Below are 24,286 nucleotides of genomic sequence, written 5' to 3'. Positions count from 1 at the left end.
GGTGAGTAACATAAAGCTACTCGTAGGAGATGAGTATGCATCGACCTAGCATTTTACAATTATATCACCTTAAGGTGAAACATGTTAAAGGGGCTCATGCCACCTAATGTCTATGTCAAAACGAGACTCAGGGAGCATCCTAAGCTACCTTAGATCATTTCTAGCATAATTCACATCATCCATGCCATTTAAATAATACAAAGGCATGTTATACATAACAACTAGATATAGATTGTCAAAGTCCTCAACTTGAAGTCTAAAACACGAAAGCAACCAAAATAGGTCATGCCACCTAACGTCTATGTTCCAAGTGAATCTATAGGATCATTACTAAGCTACATTTGAACATCAAAACACAAATCACAATATAGATGCCATTAATTAACATTGGAAATTCCAATACAACGTATAAAGCATGGTTTCTCAAAGTAAACATCATGAAACTTAAAACGAGAAAACAAATAAAGAACAATAAGTTAAAACATCATCTAGTTATCAACTTGAAATGAAAAGCGAAATCAAACAAAGTGGATACTCAGACATCAGTCGGATCAGGCCGACACCTTGGTTACTTTAGGGTTGCTAGCCTATGGTAAACCTCCCTATGTGCGCACTAGACTATAGAGGGACAATCCCCCGTACTAGAACCTTGTCCTAGCCGTAGTCAAACAACGACATCCCCAAGTTTCCAAAATCAACAAGTTGTGTAACAACGTATATATCGACATGTATATCCAAGATAATCAACTATCTACCATGCACAACCAAATTGGAAACTCATACAATACATGCACTAAGTCCATAACTACTATGGCATGACAAATGTCAAATCTTCAGTGTGTGATTCGTTACACTCTATGGTAATATATTTCAATATTGAAAACAAATACTCATGAATCTAATACAAGTCCAAAATCATGGTTTAAATATATAACCAAGGTCAAATACATGATTACATCATTAATACAATAGAAACGGAAATTAATTAAATAAAATAATTACTTCCTCTAAGTTTCAAATCTCAACTAAATAGTCCCTAATTTAATATATGTTAAACCACATAGCATAGTCATTACAAAAATCCATAACAACTTAATTAAACCAATGGACCATTAAATAGATTTTAATTAATTCTTTTAATTAAAATCTCTAAATTTTCATGCTTAACCAAATGCTCCCAAATTATAGTATGTTAAAGAGCATGCCAAGACTTGATTTAATAGCCTATCATAAGTTATTTTCGTGCAAGATATGGCACTAATAATTAACCTTTCTCGAAAGAAAAGTATTAAATAAATGTTGCAATTCTTTTCCAAATGGCCCAAATTTAATATATGTAAACAACCATAGCAAAGCTTAATTGTCTAGCATGCCACAATTTAATTCTAAGTTATACACATCCTTGAGAATTAAATCCTATACATAGAAAATAATTAAATTAAATTCTAGGATTTATACCAAATATGCATACAAGTTGTATAAGCTCATAAAATCATCAATACAACTTAAATATAAACCTAAGACACCCCCTACCTCGATTTGAGATGAAAATCTCAAAAGCCACCAAAGGGAAACGGCTCCGAATCTGACAATACTTCGGGCTTTTGTCAGGGACAACGCCATGAACATTAAACTCCAAAGAGGACCTACCAAAATCCTAACTTGACCTCAAACCCGAACTCAAAATTTGGCCAGAAACGGGTTCTAATAAGGGTGAGAGATGCACGCCGTCAAGACAAGCACAAAACGCGAAGGCACTATGACTTTATAACAAAGGGAAGGAGGTTTAAATCAGAGGAGAAGGGTGGCAGCCCCCCTTGGGCAGCCATGGGAGCTTCTGTTTATGCTTGATGAGAGGAGAAGATGGCTTTTCAATTTTATAACCTCCTATTTATAGGAAAACCCTAAAAGTGCCCCGAAAGGGCCCTGTTGGGTCCAGAAAATGGAATTTGAGCAGACACGCTCAAACGGCAAAACTCTATGAACAAAAAGGATTCAAAATGAGAAAATATGAATAACGGAAGACACAGCATCAAAAACTGAGTCCCGAGCAGAGAGTTATGCCCCGAACAAGTTCGGCGGCAACCGGGTCCAGAAACCCTAAAACTGGAGAAAAATGACCATAAGGAAATTCTAAAAGTACACGACTTAACAAAATGTGAAAATGAATCCTGTATGAGGATCCAGGCTCCAGACGAGGTATGTTGCAATAATTTTCATTAATTACACAATGGCCCCTACAAAAAGGGTTAACTACGAAACTGCCCCAGAATGAAAATAAAAGATATTTTCTTAGATACCCCTGAAATAAAATATCTTCAAAAGATATTTATGAAAAACACCCCAAGAAAAGAAAAAGATTCTGAAAAATTATGCATCCATGCCCCTATAGACACCGGGAGCAACCAGAGTACTTTTCTGCAAAAGTGAAGATACGTATTTCGAGAAAACCACTTAGGATGCAGGCACATGAAGTCGGAAGTCAACTCTGAGCATGAAAAGTGAGGTTATTCCAAACAAGTGACAAACGGGAAAAAGACAAAATAGGGAAAATGACGAAATAAGGAAAGGGACAAAAAGTGAATAGTGTCGAAAAACGAAAAATGTGGAAATGACTCGGTCCTCAAACGAAGTTGTCATTCCAAAGGAAAGAGTCTTATAAACCATTTCCGAGCACTCAAGATGACACTATCTGACGAGAAACCGAACTCAGAAAGGAATAAACAAATAAAATAATTTATTCGTAAAATTTGAAGAAAGGGAAAGGAATGAAAATGACCGAGTCATTACAGTTTGAGCCCACCCCTTGGTTTTTCCAAGAGAAATTTGGGTGATTCCTCCAATTAGGATTGTAGTGATTGCCATAAGGATTGTTCCCTTGATTAGCAAACACAGCATTTGCTTGTTCATGATGCTCACTTTGCACATGTCCATAAGGACAATTGGAAGTAGAATGTAAAACACTTGAACAAGTCATACATGTTTCATTAGATGCATGATGAGAATGGTTAAGGAAGGAAGGTACTTGATTCGCCGAGTTTTGGTTGATCAAAAATTGATCAAACCTTTGAGATAATGATTTCAGTTTGGCGAAAATTTCATTGGAGTGGTCGACTTGATGTAAGCCAACACTCTTCCTACCACTAGAATTTCTACCATTCTTCGAAGATAAAGTACGATGCAAAGAATTTTCACTCATACTCTCATAAAGATGCCACACGTCATCCTTATGCCTATCAATGTAAGAGCCACCCATGAAAGCATCAACCATGCCCTTGTAATTATCCGATAAGCTCTCAAAGAAATATTGAACTAATTGCCATTTGGGCATGTCATGAGGTAGACACTTCCTAAGCAATTCATTAAAGCGTTCCCATGCCTCATGAAATGTTTCCCCATCCCAATGTGAAAATTCCCTAATTGAAGTTCTCATGGCATTGGTCTTAGAAACCAGATAGTACTTCTTCAAGAACTCTTGTTGTATTTCAGCCCAAGAAGTTATTGAAAAAGGCCTAAGATTGTTAAACTAATATTTTGCCTTATCTTTAAGGGTGAATGGAAAAAGTTTAAGCCTTAAGACCTCTTCCGGCATGTCCGTGTATTTCACGGTGGAACATACTTCAAGAAACTCATCCAAATGCTTGTAAGGTTCTTCACTTGGAAGTCCATGATAGTTAGGAAGCATTTGAATGGTTTGTGGTTTGATTTTATAGTGGTGTGCTCTAAATGGTGGCAATTAAATGCATGTGGGTGCATTATATTCATTAGGCACCTAATGATCTCTTAAAGCAAGGGGAAGATTAGCAATTAGAGGTGCAATATGGGCACCTTGGTTGCCTTGAATGATGGGAGGTGGTGGAGCATAGATTGGCCTTGGCATTCCCAATGGAACTTGGCCTTTGTTGTTATGGTGGATGAACATATGGCCTTGGCATACCTAATGGTACTTGCATGTTATCATGATGCACATTGGGGTGGAGGATACCTTGTTGGTCTATGTGACCAAGGTCCTCCACATGGTCCTCATTGTGTCCTTCCATTGATGAAATGGATTAACTAGAACTACCTCTTCCCCTAGGGTTTTGAACAATGGATTCAAGATGAAAATTTAAAGGGACAAGAGTGGGTCTCAATGATCTACGACCATATATGCACAATGTAATGCAACAAGAAATTATGACAAACACTTTACCTTCACAACAAGTCAATAATCAACAACTTCCTCCACATACAATGTTCCCATACTCCCATGCTTTAACAATATGCAAGAAAAGTAAATTGCCTCCACGTGGGCTCACGATTTATCTAAGAATTGAAATACAAGCCTCCACGTGGGCCGATGATTTAACTATGGGTTTGAGTAAGAAAAAGCTTACAAAGGTCCTTTAGCACTTCAACTCCAAATTTTTAGCTTTTAGCTTAGCAATTTTTTTTATGATTTTAGCCTTTTTCCTTGCTTGCTTAGCTCCTTTGCTTGGACCACTCCTTTGCTCACCTTCTTAGCCCAATGCTCCTTATCAAATAAAAACAAACACAATAAGTAACAAAAATTGAAAACAAAGTAAAGACACGATCAAAAGAGTACTAATTCCTAATTGATTCCACAAATACGATGTTGCCAATCAATCAATCCCTGGCAACAGCGCCAAAAACTATGGTGTCTCTCTGAGGGTGTGCACAAAACAATGCACAAAACTTTGAGTTTGGAAATTAGTGTCAAGTGGGCACCATAATTTAAATTTATAAACCGCTTAACACCTATACAATGTAGTATGAGTGAGAAGGGATCGTCCCAAGGGATTGAGGTGTTGTACTAGGTTGAGGAATCAAGATTAAGGTTAGTAGGTCAAGTGATTAAAATAGTGGTTGGTTGGTTGAATTAAACTAGATGCAAATTGAACTAAAGTAAACAATAATGCAATAAAGAGAATGAAAGAGAGAGAGAGATCTTGAGGTTTAGAGATCACCACTAAGCATACTTTTCTACACCTTTAATGAATGATTAATGAAGCGAAGAACATGTATTGCAACAAGGTGTGTGTGTGGTTGTTCCAACAAGCATGGATGACAAATTAAGCATATATTGTCTAAACAACAAGGTGGATATCACAACATATCAAATTAAGCCATTAATCCTTTCTTTAAGCTCACAATCCAAACACATCACAAGGTTAGAGATATATGTTACTTGCTTTCATAATTATGGAACATCAACAACCAGCATGGATTGTCCTCCCATTTAACAACTACACTACAACTAAGCTAATGACATGAAATTAAACTAATTAAACTAAGGGAGAGGTACAATCTATGAAGAAATGAGTATGAACCATCAAATAAACCACAAGAACATGTCATTAAGCACTATGTCTTGACGATCTCTAGATCTATGGCATTAATACACATAAACATGCATCAATAACACAAGAAATAGAGACAAACACATGAACACCTATTCTGGCATACATAGACATATGGATAGAATGAAATGATCAATTGGAAGCATTGGACCACATAAATCATTGAATAAACAAGATCTATATATATAAAAGTGTCAAGACATGAATCACAATACAAATCCCCTAAAAAATACATAAATCAAGAAGTAGAAAGCATGTTTAGGGCTAACTCTAGCCCCAAGAGGATGTCTAGCCACTCATGGATGATGTCCTCCAACCCTCAAGGGTAAGCTCCATGGAAGAAATCTGCTCCTTGGTTGATGAAAAGTCTCCAATGGTGTCTCTAGCCTCCTCCTCTCCTTTGCTTCCTCAGTAAGTATTATCTTTTCTAAGAATGAGTATCTGTGTAAAAGTGGCTCATATTCCTTATATAGCTAGGTTAAAAATCATCCCAAATGAGCTGCGCTCGTACACCAATAATCCTCTAATGATTGGATATGAGACAACTTTTAATGAGCTGGAATTTGGATTTTTCTCGGGATTTGGGAAGTTCGATCGATCAAACTTGTGGTGAGATCGATCAAACATGGCTGAGATCTATCGAATTGAAGCTGGATCGATCCTCAATGGTGGCGCCTTTTTGGATAAAAACAAATCTGAGATATTTTGAAAATATTTTTGGGAAAAGGACAAAAGTGGTTGGTAGAGTGGTACAGCTGGATAAGATCTGGCATGTGGATAAGGACAAGAAAGTTTGATCGATTAGAGAATGATGTTAGATAGATCGAACTTTTGGGATCTCTAAAGATGACATCATGGCCTGGATCTATCTTGAAGTGCTGAGATCGATGGAAGTTGGATCGATCGAACTTTTCTTGAGATCAATCGAAGTTGCTGAAATTCCACCCTTTGCTTCCTTTCGCTCTACTTTGCTCCTTTCTTTGATTCATCCCAGAATTGCTTCATTTCTGCTTTTATTTGGCTGAGTTAGCTTATTTTGGGGATCAGTACCTGAAAATGGAAATAACACGAAATCAATACAAAACGGTAAAATACGATAGATAAAGGTTCTAGAATATCTAAGCTTAAGGGGTTTAAATACGCGCTTTTTAGTGCTCATCATATATGTTAGGGCCTAAAGTGATACTTCTATCCATTATTAGACTAATTTATGTTTAATGTGTGTTTATAGGTACTTTCCCAGATAAATGGTTAAAACCTGAACTTTATGATGATATTGAAGCTTCCAAAGTCGTTGCCGGTCATTCAGAGCAAGCCGAGAACTAAATTAGTGAAGTTTGAAGCAATTCAAGCTTTAGAGCTCGAGTCCAAGTGTTGAGGCTCGAGCATCACAACAAAGAAAAGAAGAAAAGTCAACAAGGCCTAAATGCTCAAGCATCAGTACCTTGATACTCGAGCCTTACTGCAAAGGTGCTCGAGCCTTACTGTAAGGGTGCTCGAGCCTTAACCAAGGGTGCTCGAGCCTTGACCCTGAAGCTCGAGCATGAGCCCTAAAGCTCAAGCATCCATTCCTAAAGCTCGAGCATTCCATGATATGTCAGATTAAAAGCTGCGGGATTACTCTCTTTAACAGCCATATCTCATCCCAGTTGGGCCAGAAGACCTAAAAGCCCACCAATACATATTTTCTTCTATAAAAGAAGGCCTAACCTTGATAGAAGAGGCCCAAAATTTCAATCTCTTTTACAGTGTTATTCAGAAGGTTGAAGGTGTGGTGACTTTTAGGGTTCCTACAACCTTGAAAGTGCAGATCCTAAGAAGAGAGGTGCCATCCATGACGATGGAGATGAACTCAACACAGATGTTATCCAAATTGTTATTACCTTGTCTTAGATATAATAATTTATGTTCTGTCCTAAACCTACCTTGTTGTATGGTATCTGGCGGAGCCCTGCCGAACACAAGAATAGAGGTCATATAATGGTGTTCCAATGTATTTTGTAAAAGAACTTTTTCATAATCTATGCTTAGGAAAGGTGGTTCATTCGCACAGTAGTTAAAGTAGGTAGAGTAGGTAGGTGAATAGTCTACGCTAACCGCAGATAGGTTATAGTTAGCTAATTTTGTAAAACATCTTTCTTTAAACTCCGAACTAAACGAATGTTATTGAGTTCAGTTCATTTGAAAACAGAATTGGTTGAAGTCCCGGAGTTGATTCAATTGACCATAGTATAATGATTGTGCTGAAGTCAAAGCCCTAAGATTTTCCCTCTCTGATCATTCAATTTAGTTTAATTTGCTTTAGTTTAATATTGTGTTTAATTCGAGTTTGTTAAATCGTGACAACCAACAAACTCTCCAACCATGTTATTTGTAAACCATGAAATTAAATTAGAGGCTAATACAAATTCCACCTCTCTGTAGGTTCGACATCCTCTTTGCATAGAGCTATATCCTATACGATATCGTACGATTGCAAGAGACACAATAATTTTTGGCGCCATTGCCGAGGAGATTGTTTTTGTTTAGTTTTTAATTAGTTATTTTGGTTTACCAGTCTTCGGACATTCTGATATCTCACCTTAATTCTTTTTCTTTTCAGGTATAAATTAACGGTGAGGATAAAGACGCTTAAGGGAGAAAAGCTTCGGTTTATTAAACCTTTTGTGAGTTCTTATTGTTTTTCTATTATTTGAAATATTTTCTTTTTGTTACTATTAGGATTAGTGGAATTAGTGCATGTTAACTGGCCAACCTAGGCCAAAACCTTTAGTGCATGATCCTGAAATAGAGAGAACTTTAAGTCAATTAAGGAAACTTAAAAAAACACTTGAATAATATTAATAGTTCCGCTGAAAGTATGGCTGAGCAACGTGATACACCGGGTAATAATGGTAAAGGTAATGAAGAACGGGTTCCACCTATTCTTCCACCATAACCACAATTGAGGGATCATTTCATTCCTATCACATATACTTCCCCTTCGTGTTTTATTTTTCCGGATGCTGATGCAACCCATTTTGAGATTAAGCCTACTATAATCCAAATACTTCCTACCTTCCATGGGTATACAACAGAGGATCCTTATAAGCACTTGGATGTGTTTTTGGAATTGTGTTCAACTACCAAGTTAACCACTCTATCTAATGACTCATTCAAAATGCGTCTTTTCTAGTTTTCTCTCAAAGATAAAGCAAGAACTTGGTTACAGCCCCTTCAAACCAATTCCATATCTTCATGGGGGATGTTGCAACAGGGGTTCTTGAAGAAATATTACACTGTTGGTAAAACCACATAAATGAGGAGAGAAATCATGGCAATTTCCCAAATCTCGGGAGAACAGCTTTATGATGCATGGGAGAGGTATAATGATCTTTTAAGAAAGTGTCCACACTATGATATTGCTCAATGGCACTTGATATAGATCTTCTATGATAGTCTTACAGATTCGTATAGAAATATGGTTGATGCTTCCAGCAATGGAGCTTTTCTACGTAAGAGTCTGACTGACGCTTGGGAACTATTTGAGGCCCTAAGTGAAAACTGAATGCAACATGCTTCTTCCTTTAGGTCTAGGTCTTCACCTAGAATGCATAAGATTGAAAAACTTTATAAGGTAGATAAATCTAGTTAGTTAGCCACTCAAATAAAAGCCTTGAACCGTAGGTTCGATTAAATCCTATCATCTGGCTTTGCTCTTGTTGCTAATCCACAAACTCCTTGCCAAAGGAAGTTTGTTCCATCTGTGTTAATTCTAACCATTTTGCTGACGCTTGCCCTATGCTAGGATAATCATCTAAGATCCCACAAGAGCAAGTGAATGCTGCATTCTTTAGGCCAGCTTATTATCCATATAATCCTGGCTAGAGAGATCATCCTAATGTGTTATGGCGTAATTCAAATCAAGGAAATACTATTCTCCAATCTCAGGGGCAGTATCATAATTCATCCAATCCTATGCCACAAAATAATTCTTTTAATCAATCTGGTATTTACTATCCACCTCAATTTAGGAATCAATCCAGTCAAGCTCCTAATCTTCCACCTCCTCAAGAAATTCTGTTTTTGAGGAACAAGTACTCAATGCTCTAGGTGAAATTAAAGCTAACACCAAACTTCTTAGTTCTCATTCTCAAGCCATAACGAAGCTAGAGGGACAAATTGGGCAAATAGCGAGTACGCTATCTTGAAGAGAGGATGGAAAGCTGCCTAGTTAGCCAATACCCAACCCGAAAGGGCAGACTTACATGATTGATGGAACCAATTCCTCAGGTATTCATCATGAGCAAGTTTAGGCTATCACTACGTTGAGGAGTGGTAGAATGGTTGATAACCAAGTTGAGAAAAGACAGGAGAAAAAAGAGAGTCTTAGGATTCCCATAATTCCTATCATTCAAAGTCCACATCCCAAGGATGTTTCCTCAAGTGTTATTCCATAATCCACAAAAGGAATTGGAGATGGAGTCACTTCTTCATCCGCTCCTAACCCTGAGATAGCTTATGAGCCAAAAGCGCATTATCCTGAATGTCTCAAGGAACCCTCCCACTTTGGTAAACAAAGGGAGAAAATTCAAGATATGATGGAGGTCTTTAAACAGGTCAAAATTAATCTTCCTCTGCTTGATGCTATAAAGCAAATTCTAGCCTATTCTAAATTTCTAAAGGACTTGTGTACTCTTAAAAGAAAATCCAGAAGCCAAGTTCCTGAGAAAATTTGTCTCACCGAGCATGTCAGTGTTATTCTTAAGTATAACACTCCTCTAAAGGTTAAAGATCCTGGTACCCTTACAATTTCTTGCATCATTGGAAACAATGTAATAGAGCGAGCACTTCTTGACCTTGGAGCAAGTGTTAATCTTATTCCTTACTCGGTTTATGAGAAGTTAGGTTTAGGAGAATTAAAACCTACATCGGTTGTTCTATAGCTTACTGACCGTTCTATCAGACAACCACGAGGTATTGTTGAAGATGTACTTATCAAAGTGGACAAATTCTATTTTTCGGTCGATTTTCTAGTTCTTGATACAGAACCGGTCCACAATTCCAAAAAGTATATTCCAGTCATTATTGGGCAACCTTTTCTAGCCACAGCAAATGCTTGTATTAACTATAGGACTAGAGCCATGGATTTATCTTTTGGAAATATGAAAGTCAAGCTAAACATCTTCAATGCTATTCATCATCCCCACAATGATAGTGAATGCTTCTTCCTTGATGTTATTGATGCGTTGGTTGAGGAATCACTCCCAACTATTATATCTAAGGATTCTTTAGAAGCTTGTTTGAATCACTTCAATTATGAAGATTTTGATATTGATTCTTTAATAACTGAAGTGAATTCTTTGCTAGATTCCATTCCTATCACAGATTTTCCTCCATGGAAATCTAGGTTAGAGTCACTTCCACCACTTTCTAGTATTTCGCCTATTCCTTTGTTAGAGTCTCCACCTAAGCTTGAGCTTAAGCCACTACCGGAAAAGCTCAAGTATGCTTTCTTAGGTTTAAATGACACCCTCCCGGTGATCATTCCTTCCAATCTTACAAGTTCCCAATAAAGTAGTCTCTTAAATGTTCTTGAGCAAAATAAAGAGGCTATTGGGTGGAGTGTGGTAAAAGGAATTAGTCCCACAATTTACATGCATCAATTCATTTGGAGGAGGATTCTCGAACATCTCAAGAACTCCAACGAAGATTGAATCCTAATATGAAGGAGGTAGTGTTAAAGGAAGTTGTGAAGTTGCCAGATGCGGGAATAATCTACCCATCTCAGATAGCAAGTGGGTGAGTCCTACTCAAGTAATACCTAAAAAGACAGGTATTATAGTAGTTGAGAATTCTGAGGGTGAATTAGTTCCACAGCGCACCACTAGATGGCGTGTGTGTCTTGATTACCGAAAACTCAACTCCGTTGCTAGAAAAGATCATTTTCCACTTCCATTCATGATCAGATTCTAGAGTGATTGGCTGGCCAGAGCTATTATTGCTTTTTAGACGGATATTCCAGCTATAATCAGGTTTTTGGATCTATATAATAAACTGTCTCCAAAATCTTTCCCTAGTGCTTCAACGTTTTAGGGAAACGAAACTTATTCTTAGTTGGGAGAAGAGCCATTTTATGGTCCAAGAGGGTATTGTTTTAGGACATATCATTTCAAAGAGAGGCATTGAAGTTGATAGAGCTAAAGTAGATTTGATCTCTAAATTGCCTCCTCCTACCTCCGTAAGGGGAGTGTGATCATTTCTTGGGCATGCCGGGTTCTATCGATGCTTTATTAAAGATTTCAGCAAAATTTCCCATCCTTTGTGTAATCTACTTACAAAGGATGCTCCTTTTGTCTTTGATGAATCATGCCTTGAAGCTTTCCAAAAGCTTCACTCTCTTCTTTCTTCAGCTCCTATCATGAATCCTCCGGATTGGGCTCTTCCATTTGAGATTATATGTGACGCATCTGATTATGCTATGGGTGCTATCTTAGGACAACGAGTGGATAAGCTTTCGCATGTTATCTACTATGCTAGTAAAACTCTTTCAGATGCATAATTGAATTATACCATTACTGAAAAGGATTTGTTTGCAGTTGTATATGCTTTGGATAAATTCAGATCATATCTATTAGGTTCCAAAGTCGTAGTCTATTCTAATCATTCTGCTTTGAAACATCTTCTTTCTAAAAAGGAAACCAAACCCCGTTTGATTCGATGGATCCTCTTACTTTAAGAGTTTGATTATGAAATTCAGGATAAGAAAGGGTCAAAGAATGTTGTAGCTGACCATCTTTCTAGAATTCTAATTGAGGATACCTCAACTTCCCTTCCAGCTTATGGTTCTTTCCCGGATGAACAACATTTTGAGGTTTCTCATAAGGATTTGCCTTAGTTTACTGATATTGTGAATTACCTCGCAACAGGAAAACTTCTTTTGCCTTGGTCAAAGAAGGAAAGAGATTGATTTTTTTCCCAAATTAGGATGTACTATTAGGAAGATCCTTAGCTATTCAAATACTGCGCTAATTAAATCATTCGTAGATGTGTTCTGAGAGTGAGTTTCATAGTATTCTGACCTTCTGTCACAGTTTAGCATGTGGAGGTCATTTTAGTGCAAAGAAAACTACTACTAAAATTCTTCAGTGCGGTTTTGGCCTTCACTCTTTCGGGGTGCATATTTATTCTGTAGGTCATGCCTTAGATGTCAGCAGCTAGGATCAATTTCTAGAAGAAATATGATGCCCTTAACTCCAATCTTAGTTATTGAGGTTTTTGATGTTTGGGGTATTGATTTCATGGGTCCTTTTGTTTTGTCCAATAAAAATGAGTACATTCTTATGGTTGTTGACTATGTGTCTAAATGGGTTGAAGTAGTAGCTATTAAAACCGCCGATCACATAATTGTGGTTGAGTTCATTGAAACGAGCATTTTTAGTCGGTTTGGTATGCCACGAGCTATTATTAGTGATGGGGGTGCTCATTTCTGTAATAAGGATTTCCGTACCTTGATGCAAAGATACTCCGTCACTCATAGAGTTGTTTCTTCCTATCATCCCCAAATAAGTGGCCAAGTAGTAATATCTAATCGTGAAATTAAGAGAATTCTTGAGAAAACGGTTAAGCCAGATCATAAGGATTGGTCTTATAGACTGAACGATGCTTTGTGGGCTTACCGTACTGCATATAAAACTCTGATTGATATGTCACCTTACCTTTTTTTCTATGGTAAAGGATGCTATCTTCCTATAGAGTTAGAACACAGAGCTTTTTGGGCCATTAAAAAGCTCAACTTTGATATGACATTTGTTAGTTCTAACAGGAAGATTCAATTAACTAAGCCTGAAGAATTACGTAATGATGCTTATGAGAGTGCTAAGGTTTACAAAGCAAAGACTGAGGCATTTAATGACAAACATATTTTTGCGTAAGACTTTTGAGCCTGGGAAGAAGGTTTGGTTGTTTAATACACGACTGAAACTTTATCCTGGAAAGTTAAAGTCATATTGGGAAGGTCCATACATGGTTATTTCTGTTACACCTTATGGTGCAATAGAAATACAAGATCCTTATGGTGCAATAGAAATACAAGATTGCAAGACTGGACAATTGTCTAAGGTCAATGGACAGAGACTTAAACCCTACATAGAGGGTACTGTGCAGAAAGGCACAGTTGAGGCAGTGGAACTTCATGATCCTATTTACTTGGACTAGAGAGGTCAAGTTTTCATTGAGCTATCGATGTTAAACTTAGCATGCTGTCGAGCTATCGACGTTAAACTTAGCAGTTGTATGTTGTACTGTAGTTTATTTTGATTTTTATCTCGTTATTTTGAATTTTTGATTTAGTTATTTTATTTTCTAGGTTTTAGGTTTGTTTTAGTCTTTATTTTGATTTTAGGTTAGTTTAAGTTTGACTATAATGGAAAAAGAAAAGAAAAAATTGAAAAAATCCAAAAATTTGTCTCCATGCTCGAGCATCATTAGCTCCATGCTCAAGCATCAGCAACTATAGGCTCGGGCATCAGTACCTTAAGCTCGAGCCTTTCATCATCGTAAGATCTAAGGTTTTCAGTAGCCATGCTCGAGCCTTTGTACTTAAAAATAAAAGAAGCCCTCGAGCCATAGATGAAACCCTTGTGCCTTTGCTCCTATTTGCCTCTTTTTCATTCCAAATCTCTCCAATCTCTGCAAATTCCTATTTCAAATTGTTTTAGGGTTTCAATATTCATCAAAAAGGTATGAATTTCTTCCTTCCTTTTAGTTTTATATAGATATATATGTATATATCTATGTATATATTATTTTTATATATACCCTAATTTCATCTCCAATTGATGCCTAAACCTATTCACAACTTTCCTTGTGAATTCACATACTTTAATCTAATGTTGTATCTATAATCCTAACTCACAGAAATTCCAAATCTCAATTGGTTTTGAAGAACATGGGTGAGGAAGATTTGGAGTGTTTAAGGAAAATTTATTGACATTTGGGGTTCGTAGGTGATTGAAGAGAAAGGTTAAGATTGATTTGGAGTAGTGGGGATCAATTTTGGAAGAATTGGGAGAGGTTTTGCTTCGGTTGAAAACCAGGAAGCTCGAGCCTTCAGATTGAGGCTCGAGCATTTACTTACACCAGGCTCAAGCATCAGGACCTTGAAGCTCCAGCATTAGCTAGTACCAGGCTCAAGCATCAGTACCTTAGGCTCGAGCATTGGAGCACAGAGGTGGGGGTTTGGCTTAGATATTCTTCTTGGATTATAGAGATGCCGAGATGGCTGAGGCAGAGAGTTGTTAAGACACCAGCGATGGCGTTAGATGATTCATGGCGGTATAGCAAGATCTGTGATGAGACAGATTTTGTTATAGAGGATTTTCAAAGGCACCGCGATACATTCTGGATAGTGGAGGCCCTGCAGGCTCGCCAGCTCTCTAGATTTTTAAGGCATCCAGCAGAGATTTCCTACCCTAGGCTGGTGCGAGCTTTCTACCGCTCCTTGCGGTTCCATGCAGGAGACGAGGAGGAAGATGAGGGAGACCATTTCACAACCACTATCGAGGGCTGTGATACCCCTCGATTCTAGAGCCATGGGTGATCAAGTCCGAGCACAGATTTGAGGGATACCAAATAATTAATATGTAAACAAGCAAGAATACAAAATGAAATAAGAATAAATTTATAAGCTGAAAGAATTCTAAATTAAAAAAACCTCAAAAGATTATACATTAATATAATTTTAAACTTTCCAAATCTGTACAACTTGGGAATCCATCTAGTGGACCCCTAATAATCCCAATCAAAAATAAAATACAGAACCATAATCCAAAACTAAAATATGAAAGGAAATCCTACGTATTCGAAGGAGTGAGTGACTGTATCTACTCAGTATGATCATGCTTTAAGCTTGGAACTGACGAACACCTGAAAAATAAGAGAGGGTCAAGCCCACATGCAAGTTCTATCCTACTACAATCCATACAGAAATCCGATACGCAGATACATCCTATATAGCTCAACAATAACTAGAATAGTCCATATATGTATAAATATACACTATAGGACGCTCACTAGACTATAGTGTAGTCTCAGCCTTAATAGAAGGTAACATATAAATCACATATTACGGTGTACATGTGCACCTAGACCTACCAAGGAACATCAGCTATATCTAGTTACTCATCCTTGGTGATATACGCACCCTAACCATGATCCTGAGACTCAAGCTCATATCACGGTACCATAAATATATATATAAATCCTTTCTAATACAGAAAAATAAAAGAAACATTCGATATGTCATTTAATTGTTTTAGTTGACAAAACATGCATCCATATAGGATTTAACTGTTTTAGTTAATCCATTCCATATGCATGAATAGGTAGGACTAAGAGTTTTGATCTAATCCATCCCTAATATGCCACCGTCCTATACCGATGCATATAATGCATATGGTCCATAAATGATGCACACTCATTTGAACATCAAATACATCTAGAGACATACATAATAGAAATTAGATATAGACAAGATCTTATTATGCATCCAGTATATGATTATAATCATAGAACCTCCTTTTAAATTGCTAAAGTAATGATAAACAATTTAAACTATCCACATCCATATAATTGACCGAATAGAAATTATAGCAGTTCATCAATTAATATCCATAGCATGATATAATGATAATCAGAAGTATACACCGAGCACATTATATGAAATTCCAAAAGTATTCTCATACTAGTCCAGTTCGTTTGCTAATGTAAAACTAGCAATTAAAACCTGCACAATCCTTGACGACATGCCAATTAATATTTAAATTTCATGACATCCTTTTAATCCTCAACTATAAATCCTGTGCCTAATATAATGACACTCAGAACTAAACGAAGTACATTATATGAAACCCCAAAAGTATTCTCCTACTAGTCTATTTAGTTCGCTAAAACAAAACTAGCAACTAAAACTTCTACAACTCCCGACAGCATGCAATTTAATATCTAAAGTTCATGATGTCTATAACCATAACATAAACCAACATTTCTGGTCTTCATTAAATTATATATATCATTTATATAAAATCCCAAAAGTAACTTTCGTACTAGTCCGTTCAAGTTGCTGAAATAAACTAGCAATTAAATCTTCCTCCTTCCTTGATAGAATGCATATTAATTTTTATATTTCATGATGTCCCATACCATAGCATAAACCAATATTCATGGGTCTTTAATAGGTTATTTACATCAATTAAAAACCCCCAGATTAAATTCCAAAATTTCATTTTAGCCCCTACAGTCAGACAAAAATCAAAAAGATACCCCCGTTAGGGGTTCCAGCAAGGGAGCCGGCTCCCCCTTCATGGGAGCCGGCTCTCACATCTTCAGAGCCGACTCTCCCTCATGGAGAGCCAACTCTCTCATCAAGGGAGCCGGCTCTCTCCCTGAGAGCCCTCCTCCGCTTCCTCTGTTTGTCTTCTTCGCTTCCAGCGAAGTTCTAGTCATCTGTCCCACTTTTGTTAAAGGTTTTAAGGTTCAATTAAGTCCTAACAATCCAAGAAACTCCTCTGTTTCAAATATGAATTGTTTGACAAAAATCTAAAATGTAATCAAAACAGTTTATGTAAGAAAACCAATCTTAGTTAATTAAACATACAAACAGTTTACAGTCTAATATAACATGCATTAAATTACCATTTTAAAGTTTGAATTAATTCTTGGAGACTATATAGCATGCACAAATCACAGGTTTAAGGGAGGAGTTAGAATAAAACTTGCTTTTGGTTTTAGTTTTGAAACCTTAAACCACCGTCTCTGAATTTCGGCGATTCCCAAGACTGATCTCCACCTCTATTCACTGATTTCCTCCTCTGTTGCCTCTTGGTTCCACCCACGAGCAACTCCCTTTCCTTATTCCTTGAGCCTCTCTGCTTCCTCTCAAGTTTCTCTCTTTTCCTCCTAAATCTTTCTCTGTTATGTCACTCTGCCTTACAGTACATGAATAGGGTTCTCCAACCCTAGCAGACATAACCAAGAATATATATATATATATATATATATATATATATATATATATATATACGGCTAAACCCTAAGTCGGATTATACGGTATATATATAATCTTCCACTAAACCCTAATTCTAAACCCCAACTGAATTACAAGTCGGCGATCATAATTACATAAAAATAAAACCCTACTACAAACAACACATATAAATTACCAACCAATTTAGTTCACCTAAGCATATACAGAATTAAACAAATAAATTATATAAGCTACTAAATATTACACGTCATATTAAATCACCAATAATCAAATAATTACATTAAATAACAAATAAACAATTAATTGAAAACAAATAAACAATTACAATTAAACAATTAATTAAAACAAATACATAATTAATCAATTAAGCAAATAAGCACATAATTCAATAAAAATGCAATAACATCATTAATTAAAATACCGAGACTATCCTTTTAAAATTAGGGGTATTACGAGGTCATACAGCTGACAGTGAGCTGTGACATTATTGCTCAGGCTATGGGTTGCCATCACAGGTGCCCAGCCGCTCTTCAGGCTAGATTTCCATAGATTCTCCTGGGCACGACCCGGGAGGCGATGGTCAGTGCTTTGGGCCAGGGGCTGGATGCCTCCACTTTAGAGATGATCCAGAAGTCCCAGCTTCCGAGACATTTTTGGTTTTTGGATACGGCCCCTGTGGCCAATGCTCACCGTATCAGACACAAGATAATGCGATGTGCTGAGATGGTGGATGTGACCTATGCATTCCATGTCGGCTACTGGGTGTCTATTCCCCAGTTAGTGTTGATACAGCTCTGCCGGCTATATAAGGAGATGGGAGAGGCCCGACACCCTCCTATTCATCATCTTCACTTTCCTAAGCTAGTCATATGCCTGATGGAGATAGTGGGGGTTCCGATACCCCCGAATGAGACTGATGTTACTTTCTTCACCCAGTATCGTTTCACATAGTGGAATAACGTCTTCGGGCATATGCCCAGGGAGATGAAGCTGGAGTGGGGTGTTGACAATTAGATTGGAGAGGATCGACAGTGTAAGGACACCGAGGTGAGGGGTGTGCCTTATGAGCTACACGTTCCACCTTATCCACCCCCGCCTACTATTCTTCCTACCGACCCTATTGATGTGGTGATGGTAGCAGTGGATGTGGACGAGGACAATGATGATGATGATGATGAGGCTACAGATGAGGAGATGTATCTCTACGACTCCTGACCTCAGGTTAGGAGGAGACCCACTCTTGCAGCCCAGCCTAAAAGTTCTTCTCAGGCTGAGATTAAAGCTTTACAGGCTAGGGTGGCCAAGCTGCAGGATAGTCAAACAGTGTTGCGTCAGATGTTGACTATACAGCAAAGCATATTGGAGGAGTTACTTCGTCTCACTCCATCCGGTCCATCCACTTCTTCTGTACCACCACCACCACCTATGGATTAGTTTTAGGACTTTTCTATAGTTTTGTTGACTAGGGTAGTTCTTTTTGTTGTACTTATTTCTATATGATGTATATCTGCCCTAAGTCTTTCTTTTCAAAAGCATTGTACTAATTTCTGATATATATATATATATATATATATATATATATGCTTTTTGTTCTATTTCCTTGTGTTGATATTTACCTATGCTTCCTCCATATACTTGATACTCTGATGTGTGCTGGAGTTTATTAGTTTTTCCAGATACTACAAATTAAGTTTAGGGGTGATTTATTTGACAGTACCATTGGATGGTTTTGAGAAACCACTATATTGGAGGAGAAAATACTGGGAACTCATTTTTACTCCCCTGTGCATTATTTTGTCATATCTTTGATGGTCTGCTTATCTGGTAATATCTTTCTATCTCTCTTTTATTCTCACACATTGAGGATAATGTTCATTATAAGTTTGGGGGTACGGTTGGCTTTGGAAAATAATTTTTAATAAGCATCTGTTTGACTCTGTTGATGATTATATATTCTGTTTGCAGTCTGAAGTTGGTTAGAAATGGTTTATATGCTAAATTATTGTGAAAATGAGTCCTTGAAAATTTTTGAAATCAGTTGGTGGTCTATGGTTCACTCTGTTAGGATAATTGTTGTTTAATGATACTGATCTCTGAGATGCTACACTTTGCTTTGCACAATATTCACACTTGTATGAAGTCTGTGGGGTAGAAATTAGAAGTCTTGTTTTGTTTTGAGTTAGACTGAGATGATCAGGTAGATTTGATAGTTTTGATGATCGAGGCATAAAAGAAAAAGAAAAAAAAATAGAGAAAAATTGGTATGTATGCAACAAAAAAGAAAAAAATGTTCACCAATGAGAATAAAATATATATATATATATATATGCTGGAAAAAAAAAAAAAAAAAAAAAAAAGTAGAAAATGATCAAGTTCAGGTTTGTACTTAGATTGCTTGAGTGATTAAGTCCTTAGAGGTGTGTTCTGACACCTAATGCCCTAATATCGTCTGGTCTGAGAGTCATTGGCTGAAAGCTTGTTACATAATGGGTTTAGGTTGCCTAGATTACTTGAACAATTACGTCATTAGGGGTGTTTTAACACTTAATGCCTTAAGACCATCTGGTCTGGGAGTCATTGGCTGAAAGTTCGCTACAAGGGCAATTTAGAAAGCTTAATAAACCTGGACATTGCACAAGTATCCCTTTTGAAAAAAAATGCATACCCAAAAGGAAGAAAAAATAATAAAAATGCCTTGGGAGTTAGAATTTGAAGAGTCTCTTGTGAATTAAGGAATGACAAGGAATAAATGCAAGTATGGACAGTAAGTCACATGATGAATTGTAGGATCACTTCCAAAATGTATCTTTCGAGATTAAAATTGTTGAATAAATGATTAAACTGATATGTGGGGACTATGGTTACTTAATTGAGATTGGAAGTTGAAAGTGTTTCTGATTACATGGTTGGTATACTTGCTGTATTTGACTGATTAATGAACTGCAGGGATGATATTATTTGAAAACAGGCTTGAATAAGCTTGATGTGCATTTAAGGCACTGATTTGAGAAGTTTGTGGGTATCTTCACTGGAAACCCTCACGAGACTACAACTCATCCACTAGGGGTAACTCAGGGGTTTAAAGGCTTGTTGCATAAGCTAAATGCAATCATGATTCCTACGAAAGTGGCTTTTTAGTTCTGTATTGCTAAGGAACTAGCAATATGTAAGTTTGGGGGTGTGATAAGCGCTGAATATATGCATATTCGAGCACCTAAGTACGTATATGATAGAGCCTCAAGTGATACTTCTATCCATTATTAGACTAATTTATGTCTAATGTGTGTTTGTAGGTTCTTTCCCAGATAAATGGTTAAAACTGGGACTTTATGATGATATCGAAGCTTACAGAGTCGTTGTCGGTCATTCAGAGCAAGCCGAGAGCTAAATTGTTGAAGTTTAAAGCAATTCAAGCTTTAGAGCTCGAGTCTAAGTGTTGAGGCTTGAGCATCATAGCAAAGGAAAGAAAAAAAGTCAACAAGGCCTAAATGCTCGAGCATCAGTAACTTGATGCTTGAGCTTTATTGCAAAAGTGCTCGAGCCTTACTGCAAGGGTGCTCGAGCCTTAACCAAGGGTGCTCAAGCCTTGACCCTAAAGCTCGAGCATGAGCCCTAAAGCTCGAGCATCCGTTCCTGAAGCTCAAGCATTCCATGACATGTTAGAGTAAAGCTACGGGATTACTCTCTTTAACAGCCGCATCTTATCCCAGTTGGCCCAGAAGACCTAAAAGCTCACTAAATACATATTTTCTTCTATAAAAGAAGGTGTAAGCTTTGATAGAAGAGGCCCAAAATTTTAATCTCTTTTACGGTGTTATTCAGAAAGCTGAAGGTGTGGTGGCTTTTAGGGTTCCTACAACCTTGAAAGTGCAGATCCTGAGAAGAGAGCTACCGTCCGTGACGATGGAGATGAACTCAACACAGATGCTATCCAACCTTGTCATGAGTAGCTAATCCTTTTCTTAGGGCACTGATGTAACCCAATGATATATTATGGTTTGATTGTTTTGACTCTAGGTTTATTTTAATACATAATGTTTTCTTGATTATATGACTATGAACACTTGAGACAACTCAAGTGGTTTCTCATGCTTTAGTAGAATATAAATTGTTATTACCTTGTCTTAGATATAATAATTTATATTCTATCTTCAACTTACCTTATTGTACGGTATCTGGCGGAGCCCTGCCGAACACAAGAATACAGGTCATATAATGGTGTTCTAACGTATTTTGCAAAAGAACATTTTCATAATCTATGCTTAGGAAAGGTGGTTTATTCACTCAGTAGTTAAAGTAGGTAGAGTAGGTAGGCGAATAGTCCACGCTAACTGCAGATAGGTTATAGTTAGCTAATTTTGTAAAACATCTTTCTTTAAACTCTGAACTGAACGAATGTTATTGAGTTCAGTTCATTTGAAAACATATTGCTTTAATTCAATTGACCATAGTGTAACAATTGTGGTGAAGTCAAAGCCCTAAGATTTTCCCTCTCTGATCATTCAATTTAGTTTAATTTGCTTTAATTTAATATTGTGTGTAATTCAAGTTTGTTAAATCATAACAACCAACAAACTCTCCAACCAAGTTATTTGTAAACCATGAAATTAATTTAAAGTCTAATACAAATTCTATCTCTCTGTGGGTTCGACATCCTTTTTACATAGAGCTATATCCTACACGATATCGTACAATTGCGAGAGACACAATAATATCAATAATTGAGGAATAATTCTGAAGTATAACACATAACCTCATTATCAACTTCCAGAGAATTAAATTGTTTATCTCCATAAACAATAAAAGTCTTCAAGATATATACTGAATTTTTCTTGAATTAAGAACTGAGGAGGACTCCCATAGACATGACTTAGCAGACCTCTCAAGCTTAGATCACCAACAATCAATTCTTAGTAGTGAAAATTCAAAATTCTGTTTCAAAATAGTCCTCAGCAATGAGTTTGCAGAAATATTGCTTTTTAAGGGGCACAAGTGAGACTTCTCAACAGTATTGACACATAACTTTGTTCCCTTCCCTCAATATCAACTGAATACTCAATATCAGAAGAGAATTATTCATAAAGAAACAAGAATAAGGAAGTTACATAGCAAGTATACAATTCTGCAGCAAGTACAAGATAGTTTGGTTTAAGAAACCAAAACTGATTGAAACAATATTCCTGACATTGGTTAACTTCAACAAATCAATAAAATAATCATGTGTAGATCAAAAGGGATAATTATAGAACATGGTAATGCCAGGTCAAGATGAGATTTTCAGTCCAAAACCAGTTTTCACACAAAAATCTATAGAAATAACTGTTCATAGGGATAGTCATTGAAATTCATAGTACACCCATCCATAGATCAACTCCAATATACATATATCAAATGTATAATCATGTTCAAGTGAAAATCTCAGTAGTAGGAGCATAAGAAACTATTTTCTCTTCAAATAACAATCTTTAAACATTTGTAAACCCTAACTAGTGAAGGTTACAAGTTCTGAGACTGTCATGGTAATTTTTCTGGCCAAATTCTAACTTGTTTAGACAGAATTCATCAGATCAAACATGATCAAATAATGAATATGCAGTGAACAACTTGTTTCCAACATGATAAGTACAAATAAAATATCACAACTCAGAAACCATAAGTTGTCAAGAAGATTGAGAGACCATTGTTGGGAAATAATTAGAGAAGACTTGTTTTCAGCAGTTGCAAAGAATTATCAAAGTTGTATCACAGCCTTTGTATCATACCAAACGTTATCTCTGAGAGGAAAAGGCCTTAAGTTCACAGTTAAAGAGCATGTGTGCCAAATAAGCAGAAAATCAAGATTTCCATGAGTAGCTTGATGATTATCTTCTGAAGACATGCTGAGAAATACCTTATCTCTGAGTGGTGGTGGTTTTAAGCCTTTAATGATAGAACATTTTAACCACAGATGCTGAGTAGTATTATTGAGAATGGAGAGCTGAGGATCAGAGAGAAGACCAGAATAATTATCTTCAAGGAACTTGAGATTGAACTTCATTATTTCAGGCTTTTCTTTATCTGAATAATAAGCCACTTTGTTTATGAGAGGTTGAGGCTTTGAAGACCATGTAAGATGACATTTAAAAGATGAAAGAGATCTTTTCACTGTTAGATCTTCTTGTAGAGCAGCTCCCAAGCATGATCAATTTTGTCTTCAATGAATACCCTTATTTCAACAGAAGTGATGGTTCTTGAGTGAACATCTTCAAGGCTTGCATATCTTGAATTGGCTTTTAAATAAGATTTCATCATCATGAGCTTCAGAAAGTGTTTCTTGTCTTTGTATTCCTGAAACCAATGCATTTTAAATCTTAGGAAGGTATATAAATTGATAGCAGCTCTGAGATTAAGCTTAAAAGATCTTCTGAGAATGATATTCTTCCAACCATCTTGAAGCTTCAATGATTTCCTTTTTGAGTTAGGGAATGTTGAACATCTTAAGTACACTTTTCTGCATTCTTTATAACTTCTCAAGGAATCTATTGGCCTGAATCTGTAGAGTGTAATTTATGAGAGATATCAGTGAGTGAAGAGTTCTTTGACATTTTCAGTTTTGATAGACATGTGATGCACTCCATTCTTCTTTAACTTGAGATATTTTAGTTTCTTTGCCTTGCAAATGGCTTTATTATCAGAAACTTTTTCAACTACACATTTCTTTAACATCCATTTCAACATGCTGAAAATAATAAGTGAGAATGAAGGCAGGATTGAGAGGTTAGTCTTGAAGGATTCAAGCCAAGACCTTAGCTCAACCTCATCTCTTTGAGCTGAAACTCTGATATACTGATTTATAATATTGGTTCCTCTAATTTCAACTATCTGAGATGTTTCAGAATTTTCCTTGAAACCATAAAATGCC

The sequence above is a fragment of the Cornus florida genome, unplaced genomic scaffold, assembly GCF_030987335.1.
Source record: "Cornus florida cultivar Cherokee Brave unplaced genomic scaffold, ASM3098733v1 CherokeeBrave_3.0.0_Hap2_Chr02, whole genome shotgun sequence".
Taxonomy (NCBI): Eukaryota; Viridiplantae; Streptophyta; class Magnoliopsida; order Cornales; family Cornaceae; genus Cornus; species Cornus florida.
This window is presented reverse-complemented; position numbering follows the sequence as displayed.